The sequence below is a fragment of the Phalangium opilio genome, unplaced genomic scaffold (genome assembly GCF_054372755.1).
Source record: "Phalangium opilio isolate 3A_F unplaced genomic scaffold, DU_Popi_V2 ptg000505l_1, whole genome shotgun sequence".
Classification (NCBI taxonomy): Eukaryota; Metazoa; Arthropoda; class Arachnida; order Opiliones; family Phalangiidae; genus Phalangium; species Phalangium opilio.
In genome coordinates this window covers 1,077,623-1,094,584 of record NW_028324239.1, presented here as the reverse complement: position 1 = coordinate 1,094,584, position 16,962 = coordinate 1,077,623, and the positions used below count along the sequence as shown (strand labels likewise).

Here is a 16,962-nt window from a genome sequence, read left to right as displayed (position 1 = left end):
CGAACATTTAATTTTTGGGCTTCCTTGGCGCAATGGTTAGCGCGTTCGGCTGTTATCCGAAAGGTTGGTGGTTCGAGCCCACCCGGGAGCGGTGTTGTGAAGTCTCGAATGTAACGTAAAAAGGCAAAGTTTTTCAACAATACCTGACGAACATTTATTTTTTGGGCTTCCGTGGCGCAATGGTTAGCGCGTTCGGCTGTTAACCGAAAGGTTGGTGGTTCGAGCCCACCCGGGAGCGGTGTTATGGGATCTCAAATGTGACGTAAAAAGTCAGAGTTTTTCCACAATACCTGACGAACATTTAATTTTTGGGCTTCCGTGGCGCAATGGTTAGCGCGTTCGGCTGTTAACCGAAAGGTTGGTGGTTCGAGCCCACCCGGAAGCGGTGTTATGGGATCTCAAATGTAACGTAAAAAGTCAGAGTTTTTCCACAATACCTGACGAACATTTAATTTTTGGGCTTCCGTGGCGCAATGGTTAGCGCGTTCGGCTGTTAACCGAAAGGTTGGTGGTTCGAGCCCACCCGGGAGCGGTGTTGTGAAGACTCAAATGTAACGTAAAAAGCCAAAGTTTTTCCACAATACCTGACGACCATTTAATTTTTGGGCTTCCGTGGCGCAATGGTTAGCGCGTTCGGCTGTTAACGAAAAGGTTGGTGGTTCGAGCCCACCCGGGAGTGGTGTTATGGGATCTCAAATGTAAGGTAAAAAGTCAGAGTTTTTCCACAATAGCTGAAGACCATTTCATTTCTGAGCTTCTTTGGCTCCATGGTTAGCGCGTTCGGATGTTAACCAAAAGGTTGGTGGTTCGAGCCCACCCGGGAGAGGTGTTGTGGAGTCTCTGATGTAGCGTGAAAAGTCATAACTTTTCCACAATACCTGACAACCATTCAATTTCTGAGCTTCCGTGGCTCAATGGTTAGCGCGTTAGGCTGTTAACCAATAGGTTGGTGGTTCGAGCACACCCGAAAGCGGTGTTATGGGATCTCAAATGTAACGTAAAAAGTCAGAGTTTTTCCACAATACCTGACGAACATTTAATTTTTGGGCTTCCGTGGCGAAATGGTTAGCGCGTTCAGCTGTTAACCGAAAGGTTGGTGGCTCGAGCCCACCCGGGAGAGGTGTTGTGGGGTCTCATATGTTGCGTGAAAAGTCATAACTTTTCCACAATACCTGACAACCATTCAATTTCTGAGCTTCCGTGGCTCAATGGTTAGCGCGTTAGGCTGTTAACCAATAGGTTGGTGGTTCGAGCACACCCGAAAGCGGTGTTATGGGATCTCAAATGTAACGTAAAAAGTCAGAGTTTTTCCACAATACCTGACGAACTTTTAATTTTTGGGCTTACGTGGCGCAATGGTTAGCGCGTTCAGCTGTTAACCGAAAGGTTGGTGGTTCGAGCCCACCCGGGAGCGGTGTTATGGGATCTCAAATGTAACGTAGAAAGTCAGAGTTTTTCCACAATACCTGACGAACATTTAATTTTTGGGCTTCCGTGGCGCAATGGTTAGCGCGCAGCGTGTTCAGCTGTTAACCGAAAGGTTGGTGGTTGAGCCCACCCGGGAGAGGTGTTGTGGGGTCTCTGATGTAGCGTGAAAAGTCATAACTTTTCCACAATACCTGACAACCATTTAATTTCTGAGCTTCCGTGGCTCAATGGTTAGCGCGCTCGGCTGTTAACCAATAGGTTGGTGGTTCGAGCCCACCCGGGAGCGGTGTTATGGGATCTCAAATGTAACGTAAAAAGTCAGAGTTTTTCCACAATACCTGACGAACATTTAATTTTTGGGCTTCCTTGGCGCAATGGTTAGCGCGTTCGGCTGTTAACCGAAAGGTTGGTGGTTCGAGCCCACCCGGGAGCGGTGTTGTGAAGTCTCGAATGTAACGTAAAAAGGCAAAGTTTTTCCACAATACCTGACGAACATTTATTTTTTGGGCTTCCGTGGCGCAATGGTTAGCGCGTTCGGCTGTTAACCGAAAGGTTGGTGGTTCGAGCCCACCCGGGAGCGGTGTTATGGGATCTCAAATGTGACGTAAAAAGTCAGAGTTTTTCCACAATACCTAACGACCATTTAACTTCTGAGCTTCCGTGGCTCAATGGTTAGCGCGTTCGGCTGTTAACCAATAGGTTGGTGGTTCGAGCCCACCCGGGAGCGGTGTTATGGGAGCTCAAATGTGACGTAAAAAGTCAGAGTTTTTCCACAATACCTGACGAACATTTAATTTTTGGGCTTCCGTGGCGCAATGGTTAGCGCGTTCGGCTGTTATCCGAAAGGTTGGTGGTTCGAGCCCACCCGGGAGCGGTGTTGTGAAGTCTCGAATGTAACGTAAAAAGGCAAAGTTTTTCAACAATACCTGACGAACATTTATTTTTTGGGCTTCCGTGGCGCAATGGTTAGCGCGTTCGGCTGTTAACCGAAAGGTTGGTGGTTCGAGCCCACCCGGGAGCGGTGTTATGGGATCTCAAATGTGACGTAAAAAGTCAGAGTTTTTCCACAATACCTGACGAACATTTAATTTTTGGGCTTCCGTGGCGCAATGGTTAGCGCGTTCGGCTGTTAACCGAAAGGTTGGTGGTTCGAGCCCACCCGGAAGCGGTGTTATGGGATCTCAAATGTAACGTAAAAAGTCAGAGTTTTTCCACAATACCTGACGAACATTTAATTTTTGGGCTTCCGTGGCGCAATGGTTAGCGCGTTCGGCTGTTAACCGAAAGGTTGGTGGTTCGAGCCCACCCGGGAGCGGTGTTGTGAAGACTCAAATGTAACGTAAAAAGCCAAAGTTTTTCCACAATACCTGACGACCATTTAATTTTTGGGCTTCCGTGGCGCAATGGTTAGCGCGTTCGGCTGTTAACGAAAAGGTTGGTGGTTCGAGCCCACCCGGGAGTGGTGTTATGGGATCTCAAATGTAAGGTAAAAAGTCAGAGTTTTTCCACAATAGCTGAAGACCATTTCATTTCTGAGCTTCTTTGGCTCCATGGTTAGCGCGTTCGGATGTTAACCAAAAGGTTGGTGGTTCGAGCCCACCCGGGAGAGGTGTTGTGGAGTCTCTGATGTAGCGTGAAAAGTCATAACTTTTCCACAATACCTGACAACCATTCAATTTCTGAGCTTCCGTGGCTCAATGGTTAGCGCGTTAGGCTGTTAACCAATAGGTTGGTGGTTCGAGCACACCCGAAAGCGGTGTTATGGGATCTCAAATGTAACGTAAAAAGTCAGAGTTTTTCCACAATACCTGACGAACATTTAATTTTTGGGCTTCCGTGGCGAAATGGTTAGCGCGTTCAGCTGTTAACCGAAAGGTTGGTGGCTCGAGCCCACCCGGGAGAGGTGTTGTGGGGTCTCATATGTTGCGTGAAAAGTCATAACTTTTCCACAATACCTGACAACCATTCAATTTCTGAGCTTCCGTGGCTCAATGGTTAGCGCGTTAGGCTGTTAACCAATAGGTTGGTGGTTCGAGCACACCCGAAAGCGGTGTTATGGGATCTCAAATGTAACGTAAAAAGTCAGAGTTTTTCCACAATACCTGACGAACATTTAATTTTTGGGCTTACGTGGCGCAATGGTTAGCGCGTTCAGCTGTTAACCGAAAGGTTGGTGGTTCGAGCCCACCCGGGAGCGGTGTTATGGGATCTCAAATGTAACGTAGAAAGTCAGAGTTTTTCCACAATACCTGACGAACATTTAATTTTTGGGCTTCCGTGGCGCAATGGTTAGCGCGCAGCGTGTTCAGCTGTTAACCGAAAGGTTGGTGGTTGAGCCCACCCGGGAGAGGTGTTGTGGGGTCTCTGATGTAGCGTGAAAAGTCATAACTTTTCCACAATACCTGACAACCATTTAATTTCTGAGCTTCCGTGGCTCAATGGTTAGCGCGCTCGGCTGTTAACCAATAGGTTGGTGGTTCGAGCCCACCCGGGAGCGGTGTTATGGGATCTCAAATGTAACGTAAAAAGTCAGAGTTTTTCCACAATACCTGACGAACATTTAATTTTTGGGCTTCCTTGGCGCAATGGTTAGCGCGTTCGGCTGTTAACCGAAAGGTTGGTGGTTCGAGCCCACCCGGGAGCGGTGTTGTGAAGTCTCGAATGTAACGTAAAAAGGCAAAGTTTTTCCACAATACCTGACGAACATTTATTTTTTGGGCTTCCGTGGCGCAATGGTTAGCGCGTTCGGCTGTTAACCGAAAGGTTGGTGGTTCGAGCCCACCCGGGAGCGGTGTTATGGGATCTCAAATGTGACGTAAAAAGTCAGAGTTTTTCCACAATACCTAACGACCATTTAACTTCTGAGCTTCCGTGGCTCAATGGTTAGCGCGTTCGGCTGTTAACCAATAGGTTGGTGGTTCGAGCCCACCCGGGAGCGGTGTTATGGGAGCTCAAATGTGACGTAAAAAGTCAGAGTTTTTCCACAATACCTGACGAACATTTAATTTTTGGGCTTCCGTGGCGCAATGGTTAGCGCGTTCGGCTGTTAACCGAAAGGTTGGTGGTTCGAGCCCACCCGGGAGCGGTGTTGTGAAGACTCAAATGTAAGGTAAAAAGCCAAAGTTTTTCCACAATACCTGACGACCATTTAATTTTTGGGCTTCCGTGGCGCGATGGTTAGCGCGTTCGGCTGTTAACGAAAAGGTTGGTGGTTCGAGCCCACCCGGGAGTGGTGTTATGGGATCTCAAATGTAAGGTAAAAAGTCAGAGTTTTTCCACAATAGCTGAAGACCATTTCATTTCTGAGCTTCTTTGGCTCCATGGTTAGCGCGTTCGGATGTTAACCAAAAGGTTGGTGGTTCGAGCCCACCCGGGAGAGGTGTTGTGGAGTCTCTGATGTAGCGTGAAAAGTCATAACTTTTCCACAATACCTGACAACCATTTAATTTCTGAGCTTCCGTGGCTCAATGGTTAGCGCGTTCGGCTGTTAACCAATAGGTTGGTGGTTCGAGCCCACCCGGGAGCTGTGTTATGGGATCTCAAATGTAACGTAAAAAGTCAGAGTTTTTCCACAATACCTGACGAACATTTAATTTTTGGGCTTCCGTGGCGAAATGGTTAGCGCGTTCAGCTGTTAACCGAAAGGTTGGTGGCTCGAGCCCACCCGGGAGAGGTGTTGTGGGGTCTCATATGTTGCGTGAAAAGTCATAACTTTTCCACAATACCTGACAACCATTCAATTTCTGAGCTTCCGTGGCTCAATGGTTAGCGCGTTAGGCTGTTAACCAATAGGTTGGTGGTTCGAGCACACCCGAAAGCGGTGTTATGGGATCTCAAATGTAACGTAAAAAGTCAGAGTTTTTCCACAATACCTGACGAACATTTAATTTTTGGGCTTACGTGGCGCAATGGTTAGCGCGTTCAGCTGTTAACCGAAAGGTTGGTGGTTCGAGCCCACCCGGGAGCGGTGTTATGGGATCTCAAATGTAACGTAGAAAGTCAGAGTTTTTCCACAATACCTGACGAACATTTAATTTTTGGGCTTCCGTGGCGCAATGGTTAGCGCGCAGCGTGTTCAGCTGTTAACCGAAAGGTTGGTGGTTGAGCCCACCCGGGAGAGGTGTTGTGGGGTCTCTGATGTAGCGTGAAAAGTCATAACTTTTCCACAATACCTGACAACCATTTAATTTCTGAGCTTCCGTGGCTCAATGGTTAGCGCGCTCGGCTGTTAACCAATAGGTTGGTGGTTCGAGCCCACCCGGGAGCGGTGTTATGGGATCTCAAATGTAACGTAAAAAGTCAGAGTTTTTCCACAATACCTGACGAACATTTAATTTTTGGGCTTCCTTGGCGCAATGGTTAGCGCGTTCGGCTGTTAACCGAAAGGTTGGTGGTTCGAGCCCACCCGGGAGCGGTGTTGTGAAGTCTCGAATGTAACGTAAAAAGGCAAAGTTTTTCCACAATACCTGACGAACATTTATTTTTTGGGCTTCCGTGGCGCAATGGTTAGCGCGTTCGGCTGTTAACCGAAAGGTTGGTGGTTCGAGCCCACCCGGGAGCGGTGTTATGGGATCTCAAATGTGACGTAAAAAGTCAGAGTTTTTCCACAATACCTAACGACCATTTAACTTCTGAGCTTCCGTGGCTCAATGGTTAGCGCGTTCGGCTGTTAACCAATAGGTTGGTGGTTCGAGCCCACCCGGGAGCGGTGTTATGGGAGCTCAAATGTGACGTAAAAAGTCAGAGTTTTTCCACAATACCTGACGAACATTTAATTTTTAGGCTTCCGTGGCGCAATGGTTAGCGCGTTCGGCTGTTAACCGAAAGGTTGGTGGTTCGAGCCCACCCGGGAGCGGTGTTGTGAAGACTCAAATGTAAGGTAAAAAGCCAAAGTTTTTCCACAATACCTGACGACCAGTTAATTTTTGGGCTTCCGTGGCGCAATGGTTAGCGCGTTCGGCTGTTAACGAAAAGGTTGGTGGTTCGAGCCCACCCGGGAGTGGTGTTATGGGATCTCAAATGTAAGGTAAAAAGTCAGAGTTTTTCCACAATAGCTGAAGACCATTTCATTTCTGAGCTTCTTTGGCTCCATGGTTAGCGCGTTCGGATGTTAACCAAAAGGTTGGTGGTTCGAGCCCACCCGGGAGAGGTGTTGTGGAGTCTCTGATGTAGCGTGAAAAGTCATAACTTTTCCACAATACCTGACAACCATTTAATTTCTGAGCTTCCGTGGCTCAATGGTTAGCGCGTTCGGCTGTTAACCAATAGGTTGGTGGTTCGAGCCCACCCGGGAGCTGTGTTATGGGATCTCAAATGTAACGTAAAAAGTCAGAGTTTTTCCACAATACCTGACGAACATTTAATTTTTGGGCTTCCTTGGCGCAATGGTTAGCGCGTTCGGCTGTTAACCGAAAGGTTGGTGGTTTGACCCCACCCGGGAGCGGTGTTGTGAAGTCTCGAATGTAACGTAAAAAGGCAAAGTTTTTCCACAATACCTGACGAACATTTATTTTTAGGGCTTCCGTGGCGCAATGGTTAGCGCGTTCGGCTGTTAACCGAAAGGTTGGTGGTTCGAGCCCACCCGGGAGCGGTGTTATGGGATCTCAAATGTAACGTAAAAAGTCAGAGTTTTTCCACAATACCTAACGACCATTTAACTTCTGAGCTTCCGTGGCTCAATGGTTAGCGCGTTCGGCTGTTAACCAATAGGTTGGTGGTTCGAGCCCACCCGGGAGCGGTGTTATGGGATCTCAAATGTAACGTAAAAAGTCAGAGTTTTTCCACAATACCTGACGAACATTTAATTTTTGGGCTTCCGTGGCGCAATGGTTAGCGCGTTCAGCTGTTAACCGAAAGGTTGGTGGTTCGAGCCCACCCGGGAGCGGTGATATGGGATCTCAAATGTAACGTAAAAAGTCAGAGTTTTTCCACAATACATAACGAACATTTAATTTTTGGGCTTCCGTGGCGCAATGGTTAGCGTATTCAGCAGTTAACCGAAAGGTTGGTTGTTCGAGCCCACCCGGAAGCGGTGTTATGGGATCTCAAGTGTAACGTAAAAAGTCAGAGTTTTTCCACAATACCTGAAAACCATTCAATTTCTGAGCTTCCGTGGCTCAATGGTTAGCGCGTTCGGCTGTTATCCAATAGGTTGGTGGTTCGAGCCCACCCGGGAGCGGTGTTATGGGATCTCAAATGTAACGTAAAAAGTCAGAGTTTTTCCACAATACCTGACGAACATTTAATTTTTGGGCTTCCGTGGCGCAATGGTTAGCGCGTTCAGCTGTTAACCGAAAGGTTGGTGGTTCGAGCCCACCCGGGAGCGGTGTTATGGAATCTCAAATGTAACGTAGAAAGTCAGAGTTTTTCCACAATACCTGACGAACATTTAATTTTTGGGCTTCCGTGGCGCAATGGTTAGCGCGCAGCGCGTTCAGCTGTTAACCGAAAGGTTGGTGGTTGAGCCCACCCGGGAGAGGTGTTGTGGGGTCTCTGATGTAGCGTGAAAAGTCATAACTTTTCCACAATACCTGACAACCATTTAATTTCTGAGCTTCCGTGGCTCAATGGTTAGCGCGCTCGGCTGTTAGCCAATAGGTTGGTGGTTCGAGCCCACCCAGGAGCGGTGTTATGGGATCTCAAATGTAACGTAAAAAGTCAGAGTTTTTCCACAATACCTGACGAACATTTAATTTTTGGGCTTCCTTGGCGCAATGGTTAGCGCGTTCGGCTGTTAACCGAAAGGTTGGTGGTTCGAGCCCACCCGGGAGCGGTGTTGTGAAGTCTCGAATGTAACGTAAAAAGGCAAAGTTTTTCCACAATACCTGACGAACATTTATTTTTTGGGCTTCCGTGGCGCAATGGTTAGCGCGTTCGGCTGTTAACCGAAAGGTTGGTGGTTCGAGCCCACCCGGGAGCGGTGTTATGGGATCTTAAATGTGACGTAAAAAGTCAGAGTTTTTCCACAATACCTAACGACCATTTAACTTCTGAGCTTCCGTGGCTCAATGGTTAGCGCGTTCGGCTGTTAACCAATAGGTTGGTGGTTCGAGCCCACCCGGGAGCGGTGTTATGGGAGCTCAAATGTGACGTAAAAAGTCAGAGTTTTTCCACAATACCTGACGAACATTTAATTTTTGGGCTTCCGTGGCGCAATGGTTAGCGCGTTCGGCTGTTAACCGAAAGGTTGGTGGTTCGAGCCCACCCGGGAGCGGTGATATGGGATCTCAAATGTAACGTAAAAAGTCAGAGTTTTTCCACAATACCTAACGAACATTTAATTTTTGGGCTTCCGTGGCGCAATGGTTAGCGTATTCAGCAGTTAACCGAAAGGTTGGTTGTTCGAGCCCACCCGGAAGCGGTGTTATGGGATCTCAAGTGTAACGTAAAAAGTCAGAGTTTTTCCACAATACCTGAAAACCATTCAATTTCTGAGCTTCCGTGGCTCAATGGTTAGCGCGTTCGGCTGTTATCCAATAGGTTGGTGGTTCGAGCCCACCCGGGAGCGGTGTTATGGGATCTCAAATGTAACGTAAAAAGTCAGAGTTTTTCCACAATACCTGACGAACATTTAATTTTTGGGCTTCCGTGGCGCAATGGTTAGCGCGTTCAGCTGTTAACCGAAAGGTTGGTGGCTCGAGCCCACCCGGGAGAGGTGTTGTGGGGTCTCTGATGTAGCGTGAAAAGTCATAACTTTTCCACAATACCTGACAACCATTTAATTTCTGAGCTTCCGTGGCTCAATGGTTAGCGCGCTCGGCTGTTAACCAATAGGTTGGTGGTTCGAGCCCACCCAGGAGCGGTGTTATGGGATCTCAAATGTAACGTAAAAAGTCAGAGTTTTTCCACAATACCTGACGAACATTTAATTTTTGGGCTTCCTTGGCGCAATGGTTAGCGCGTTCGGCTGTTAACCGAAAGGTTGGTGGTTCGAGCCCACCCGGGAGCGGTGTTGTGAAGTCTCGAATGTAACGTAAAAAGGCAAAGTTTTTCCACAATACCTGACGAACATTTATTTTTTGGGCTTCCGTGGCGCAATGGTTAGCGCGTTCGGCTGTTAACCGAAAGGTTGGTGGTTCGAGCCCACCCGGGAGCGGTGTTATGGGATCTCAAATGTGACGTAAAAAGTCAGAGTTTTTCCACAATACCTAACGACCATTTAACTTCTGAGCTTCCGTGGCTCAATGGTTAGCGCGTTCGGCTGTTAACCAATAGGTTGGTGGTTCGAGCCCACCCGGGAGCGGTGTTATGGGAGCTCAAATGTGACGTAAAAAGTCAGAGTTTTTCCACAATACCTGACGAACATTTAATTTTTGGGCTTCCGTGGCGCAATGGTTAGCGCGTTCGGCTGTTAACCGAAAGGTTGGTGGTTCGAGCCCACCCGGGAGCGGTGTTGTGAAGACTCAAATGTAAGGTAAAAAGCCAAAGTTTTTCCACAATACCTGACGACCATTTAATTTTTGGGCTTCCGTGGCGCAATGGTTAGCGCGTTCGGCTGTTAACGAAAAGGTTGGTGGTTCGAGCCCACCCGGGAGTGGTGTTATGGGATCTCAAATGTAAGGTAAAAAGTCAGAGTTTTTCCACAATAGCTGAAGACCATTTCATTTCTGAGCTTCTTTGGCTCCATGGTTAGCGCGTTCGGATGTTAACCAAAAGGTTGGTGGTTCGAGCCCACCCGGGAGAGGTGTTGTGGAGTCTCTGATGTAGCGTGAAAAGTCATAACTTTTCCACAATACCTGACAACCATTTAATTTCTGAGCTTCCGTGGCTCAATGGTTAGCGCGTTCGGCTGTTAACCAATAGGTTGGTGGTTCGAGCCCACCCGGGAGCTGTGTTATGGGATCTCAAATGTAACGTAAAAAGTCAGAGTTTTTCCACAATACCTGACGAACATTTAATTTTTGGGCTTCCTTGGCGCAATGGTTAGCGCGTTCGGCTGTTAACCGAAAGGTTGGTGGTTCGAGCCCACCCGGGAGCGGTGTTGTGAAGTCTCGAATGTAACGTAAAAAGGCAAAGTCTTTCCACAATACCTGACGAACATTTATTTTTTGGGCTTCCGTGGCGCAATGGTTAGCGCGTTCGGCTGTTAACCGAAAGGTTGGTGGTTCGAGCCCACCCGGGAGCGGTGTTATGGGATCTCAAATGTGACGTAAAAAGTCAGAGTTTTTCCACAATACCTAACGACCATTTAACTTCTGAGCTTCCGTGGCTCAATGGTTAGCGCGTTCGGCTGTTAACCAATAGGTTGGTGGTTCGAGCCCACCCGGGAGCGGTGTTATGGGAGCTCAAATGTGACGTAAAAAGTCAGAGTTTTTCCACAATACCTGACGAACATTTAATTTTTGGGCTTCCGTGGCGCAATGGTTAGCGCGTTCGGCTGTTAACCGAAAGGTTGGTGATTCGAGCCCACCCGGGAGCGGTTTTGTGAAGACTCAAATGTAAGGTAAAAAGCCAAAGTTTTTCCACAATACCTGACGACCATTTAATTTTTGGGCTTCCGTGGCGCAATGGTTAGCGCGTTCGGCTGTTAACGAAAAGGTTGGTGGTTCGAGCCCACCCGGGAGTGGTGTTATGGGATCTCAAATGTAAGGTAAAAAGTCAGAGTTTTTCCACAATAGCTGAAGACCATTTCATTTCTGAGCTTCTTTGGCTCCATGGTTAGCGCGTTCGGATGTTAACCAAAAGGTTGGTGGTTCGAGCCCACCCGGGAGAGGTGTTGTGGAGTCTCTGATGTAGCGTGAAAAGTCATAACTTTTCCACAATACCTGACAACCATTTAATTTCTGAGCTTCCGTGGCTCAATGGTTAGCGCGTTCGGCTGTGAACCAATAGGTTGGTGGTTCGAGCCCACCCGGGAGCTGTGTTATGGGATCTCAAATGTAACGTAAAAAGTCAGAGTTTTTCCACAATACCTGACGAACATTTAATTTTTGGGCTTCCTTGGCGCAATGGTTAGCGCGTTCGGCTGTTAACCGAAAGGTTGGTGGTTTGACCCCACCCGGGAGCGGTGTTGTGAAGTCTCGAATGTAACGTAAAAAGGCAAAGTTTTTCCACAATACCTGACGAACATTTATTTTTAGGGCTTCCGTGGCGCAATGGTTAGCGCGTTCGGCTGTTAACCGAAAGGTTGGTGGTTCGAGCCCACCCGGGAGCGGTGTTATGGGATCTCAAATGTAACGTAAAAAGTCAGAGTTTTTCCACAATACCTAACGACCGTTTAACTTCTGAGCTTCCGTGGCTCAATGGTTAGCGCGTTCGGCTGTTAACCAATAGGTTGGTGGTTCGAGCCCACCCGGGAGCGGTGTTATGGGATCTCAAATGTAACGTAAAAAGTCAGAGTTTTTCCACAATACCTGACGAACATTTAATTTTTGGGCTTCCGTGGCGCAATGGTTAGCGCGTTCAGCTGTTAACCGAAAGGTTGGTGGTTCGAGCCCACCCGGGAGCGGTGATATGGGATCTCAAATGTAACGTAAAAAGTCAGAGTTTTTCCACAATACCTAACGAACATTTAATTTTTGGGCTTCCGTGGCGCAATGGTTAGCGTATTCAGCAGTTAACCGAAAGGTTGGTTGTTCGAGCCCACCCGGAAGCGGTGTTATGGGATCTCAAGTGTAACGTAAAAAGTCAGAGTTTTTCCACAATACCTGAAAACCATTCAATTTCTGAGCTTCCGTGGCTCAATGGTTAGCGCGTTCGGCTGTTATCCAATAGGTTGGTGGTTCGAGCCCACCCGGGAGCGGTGTTATGGGATCTCAAATGTAACGTAAAAAGTCAGAGTTTTTCCACAATACCTGACGAACATTTAATTTTTGGGCTTCCGTGGCGCAATGGTTAGCGCGTTCAGCTGTTAACCGAAAGGTTGGTGGCTCGAGCCCACCCGGGAGAGGTGTTGTGGGGTCTCAGATGTAGCGTGAAAAGTCAAAACTTTTCCACAAAAAGGTTGGTGGTTCGAGCCCACCCGGGAGAGGTGTTGTGGAGTCTCAGATGTAGCGTGAAAAGTCATAACTTTTCCACAATACCTGGCAACCATTTAATTTCTGAGCTTCCGTGGCTCAATGGTTAGAGCGTTCGGCTGTTAACCAAAATGTTGGTGGTTCGAGCCCACCCGGGAGCGGTGTTATGGGATCTCAAATGTAAGGTAAAAGCAGGAGCAGATGACAAAGGAGTCTCGGACGCTAGCTAACACAATATAGAGGGCAATGGCACCCGCGTACGTCACAGCTGTAGCGGTATCGTTTGCCATAGAGGCGCTATCAGACATTATAGCAGACGATGCTTTTGGTGGATTATATCTGGCACCAAAGCCTGCTGGGAATGTTTTTGTAATAACGGACTAAAGGTGGCTACTCAGGTTCGTCTTATCCGATCGCGACATAAATATACACAATATAATTACTTTATTCAAACAGCTGTAACCGTTGGTATTAAGATAAAAGATAAGACTACATTTTGTGACTTTAAACCTCCTAAATAGTCAAATTAAGTCCAAACTAGCAGAGAAACCCAGGTAAGGCTTAATTAACAATTTGTGCCCACTGGAATGATTGGGGTCGGGTTTTCAAAAGATAAAAGCAAGGTTTTAAAAGATGCCGAAACACAATGTTATATATGTGTTTTAGGGCCAAAATATTCCGTATTTCTTTTGAATTAATTGACTGCTACAAGAGGTTGGAAACGAAATCACTGTCTCTTACTTTTTGGGCTTTATAAGATCGTGAGTGATTACTTTTCCCAACCTCTTGTAGCTATCATTTAATTCAAGAAGAAATTTAGAAAAAAATAACTGAAACACATTTTAGGTTTTTAATAATGTACATACGTTACTCGCTGGGCTTTTCATTATCAATTTTAGTCTAAAAAAAAGATTAAAAAGCCGTTGAAATCCATATTTTAACTCTAATACCCGTTAATCCTAGGCTAATTATAAGCAGACGATACGTAATTTTAAAGAGAGGATCCAGACGCGATTTCCCAGATCTCCTTTCGAGACTTTGCAGCCACGCTATTGGTTGGAAAATAAAGCTCAAATTTCCTACGAGAGGTGGCACTGGCGTAATGATTTTGGTTAATAACCGTGACGTTCGCGGATCCCATTGCCCTCTACATTATGGAAGCTAGCGTCCGAGACTCCTTTGTCATCTGCTCCTGGTAAAAGTCAGAGTTTTTCCACAATAGCTGAAGACCATTTCATTTCTGAGCTTCTTTGGCTCCATGGTTAGCGCGTTCGGATGTTAACCAAAAGGTTGGTGGTTGGAGCCCACCCAGGAGAAGTTGTGTGGGGTCTCAGATGTAGCGTGAAAAGTCATAATTTTTCCTCAATACCTGACAACCATTTATTTTTTGGGCTTCCGTAGCGCAATGGTTAGCGCGTTCGGCTGTTAACCGAAAGGTTGTTGGTTCGAGCCCACCCAGGAGAGGTGTTGTGGGGTCTCAGATGTAGCGTGAAAAGTCATAACTTTTCCACAATACCTGACAACTATTCAATTTCTGAGCTTCCGTGGCTCAATGGTTAGCGCGTTCGGCTGTTAACCAATAGGTTGGTGGTTCGAGCCCACCCGGGAGCGGTGTTGTGAAGTCTCAAATGTAACGTAAAAAGGCAAAGTTTTTCCACAATACCTGACGAACATTTAATTTTTGGGCTTCCGTGGCGCAATGGTTAGCGCGTTCGGCTGTTAACCGAAAGGTTGGTGGTTGGAGCCCACCCGGGAGAGGTGTTGTGGGGTCTCAGATGTAGCGTGAAAAGTCATAACTTTTCCACAATACCTGACAACCTTTCAATTTCTGAGCTTCCGTGGCTCAATGGTTAGCGCGTTCGGCTGTTAACCAATAGGTTGGTGGTTCGAGCCCACCCGGGAGCGGTGTTGTGAAGTCTCTAATGTAACGTAAAAAGGCAAAGTTTTTCCACAATACCTGACGAACATTTAATTTTTGGGCTTCCGTGGCGCAATGGTTAGCGCGTTCGGCTGTTAACCGAAAGGTTGGTGGTTCGAGCCCACCCGGGAGAGGTGTTGTGGGGTCTCAGATGTAGCGTGAAAAGTCATAACTTTTCCACAATACCTGACAACCTTTCAATTTCTGAGCTTCCGTGGCTCAATGGTTAGCGCGATCGGCTGTTAACCAATAGGTTGGTGGTTCGAGCCCACCCGGGAGCGGTGTTGTGAAGTCTCAAATGTAACGTAAAAAGGCAAAGTTTTTCCACAATACCTGACGAACATTTTTTTTTGGGCTTCCGTGGCGCAATGGTTAGCGCGTTCGGCTGTTAACCGAAAGGTTGGTGGTTCGATCCCACCCGGGAGAGGTGTTTTGGGATCTCAAATGTAACGTAAAAAGTCATAGTTTTTCCACAATACCTGACGAACATTTAATTTTTGGGCTTCCGTGGCGCATTTTTTAGCGCGTTCAGCTGTTAACCGAAAGGTTGTTGGTTCGAGCCCACCCAGGAGAGGTGTTGTGGGGTCTCAGATGTAGCGTGAAAAGTCATAACTTTTCCACAATACCTGACAAACATTCAATTTCTGAGCTTCCGTGGCTCAATGGTTAGCGCGTTCGGCTGTTAACCAATAGGTTGGTGGTTCGAGCCCACCCGGGAGCGGTGTTGTGAAGTCTCAAATGTAACGTAAAAAGGCAAAGTTTTTCCACAATACCTGACAACCATTTAATTTCTGAGATTCCGTGGCTCAATGGTTAGCGCGTTCGGCTGTTAACCGAAAGGTTGGTGGTTCGAGCCCACCCGGAAGAGGTGTTGTGGAGTCTCAGATGTAGCGTAAAAAGTCAAAACTTTTCCACAATACGTGACAACCATTTAATTTCTGAGCTCCCGTGGCTCAATGGTTATCGCGTTCGGCTGTTAACCAATAGGTTGGTGGTTCGAGCCCACACGGGAGCGGTGTTATGGGATCTCAAATGAAACGTAAAAAGTCAGAGTTTTTCCACAATAGCTGAAGACTATTTCATTTCTGAGCTTCTTTGGCTCCATGGTTAGCGCGTTCGGATGTTAACCGAAAGGTTGGTGGTTCGAGCCCACCCGGGAGAGGTGTTGTGGAGTCTCAAATGTAACTTAAAAAGCCAAAGTTTTTCCACAATACCTGACGACCATTTATTTTTTGGGCTTCCGTAGCGCAATGGTTAGCGCGTTCGTCTGTTAACCCAAAGGTTGGTGGTTCGAGCCCACCCGGGAGTGGTGTTGTGAGATCTCAAATGTAACGTAAAAAGCCAAAGTTTTCCCACAATACCTGACAACCATTTAATTTCTGAGCTTCCGTGGCTCAATGGTTAGAGCGTTCGGCTGTTAACCAATAGGTTGGTGGTTCGAGCCCACCCGGGAGCGGTGTAGTGGGATCTCAAATGTAACGTAAAAAGCCAAAGTTTTTCCACAATACCTGACGAACATTTTATTTTTGGGCTTCCGTGGCCCTATGGTTAGCGCGTTCAGCTGTTAACCGAAAGGTTGGTGGTTCGAGCCCACCCGGGAGAGGTGTTGTGGGGTCTCAGATGTAGCGTGAAAAGTCAAAACTTTTCCACAAAAAGGTTGGTGGTTCGAGCCCACCCGGGAGAGGTGTTGTGGAGTCTCAGATGTAGCGTGAAAAGTCATAACTTTTCCACAATACCTGGCAACCATTTAATTTCTGAGCTTCCGTGGCTCAATGGTTAGAGCGTTCGGCTGTTAACCAATAGGTTGGTTGTTCGAGCCCATCCGGGAGCGGTGTTGTGGGATCTCAAATGTAACGTAAAAAGCCAAAGTTTTTCCACAATACCTGACGACCATTTAATTTTTGGGCTTCCGTGGCGCAATGGTTAGCGCGTTCGGCTGTTAACCAAAATGTTGGTGGTTCGAGCCCACCCGGGAGCGGTGTTATGGGATCTCAAATGTAAGGTAAAAGCAGGAGCAGATGACAAAGGAGTCTCGGACGCTAGCTAACACAATATAGAGGGCAATGGCACCCGCGTACGTCACAGCTGTAGCGGTATCGTTTGCCATAGAGGCGCTATCAGACATTATAGCAGACGATGCTTTTGGTGGATTATATCTGGCACCAAAGTCTGCTTTGAATGTTTTTGTAATAACGGACTAAAGGTGGCTACTCAGGTTCGTCTTATCCGATCGCGACATAAATATACACAATATAATTACTTTATTCAAACAGCTGTAACCGTTGGTATTAAGATAAAAGATAAGACTACATTTTGTGACTTTAAACCTACTAAATAGTCAAATTAAGTCCAAACTAGCAGAGAAACCCAGGTAAGGCTTAATTAACAATTTGTGCCCACTGGAATGATTGGGGTCGGGTTTTCAAAAGATAAAAGCAAGGTTTTAAAAGATGCCGAAACACAATGTTATATATGTGTTTTAGGGCCAAAATATTCCGTATTTCTTTTGAATTAATTGACTGCTACAAGAGGTTGGAAACGAAATCACTGTCTCTTACTTTTTGGGCTTTAAAAGATCGTGAGTGATTACTTTTCCCAACCTCTTGTAGCTATCATTTAATTCAAGAAGAAATTTAGAAAAAAATAACTGAAACACATTTT

At 46.9% G+C, this 16,962-nt stretch overlaps 3 non-coding genes across 3 annotated transcripts; all 3 read left to right on the top strand.

The window, feature by feature from the left end:
* Window positions 1–312: 312 nt before the first annotated feature.
* Window positions 313–385, top strand: TRNAN-GUU (transfer RNA asparagine (anticodon GUU)). The gene has a single exon. It is a non-coding gene; the product is annotated as a tRNA-Asn (tRNA).
* Window positions 386–2,523: 2,138 nt separating this feature from the next.
* On the top strand, window positions 2,524–2,596 carry TRNAN-GUU (transfer RNA asparagine (anticodon GUU)). Its single transcript has one exon. It is a non-coding gene; the product is annotated as a tRNA-Asn (tRNA).
* An 8,618-nt stretch (window positions 2,597–11,214) lies between these two features.
* Window positions 11,215–11,287, top strand: TRNAH-GUG (transfer RNA histidin (anticodon GUG)). The gene has a single exon. It is a non-coding gene; the product is annotated as a tRNA-His (tRNA).
* Window positions 11,288–16,962: the final 5,675 nt, after the last annotated feature.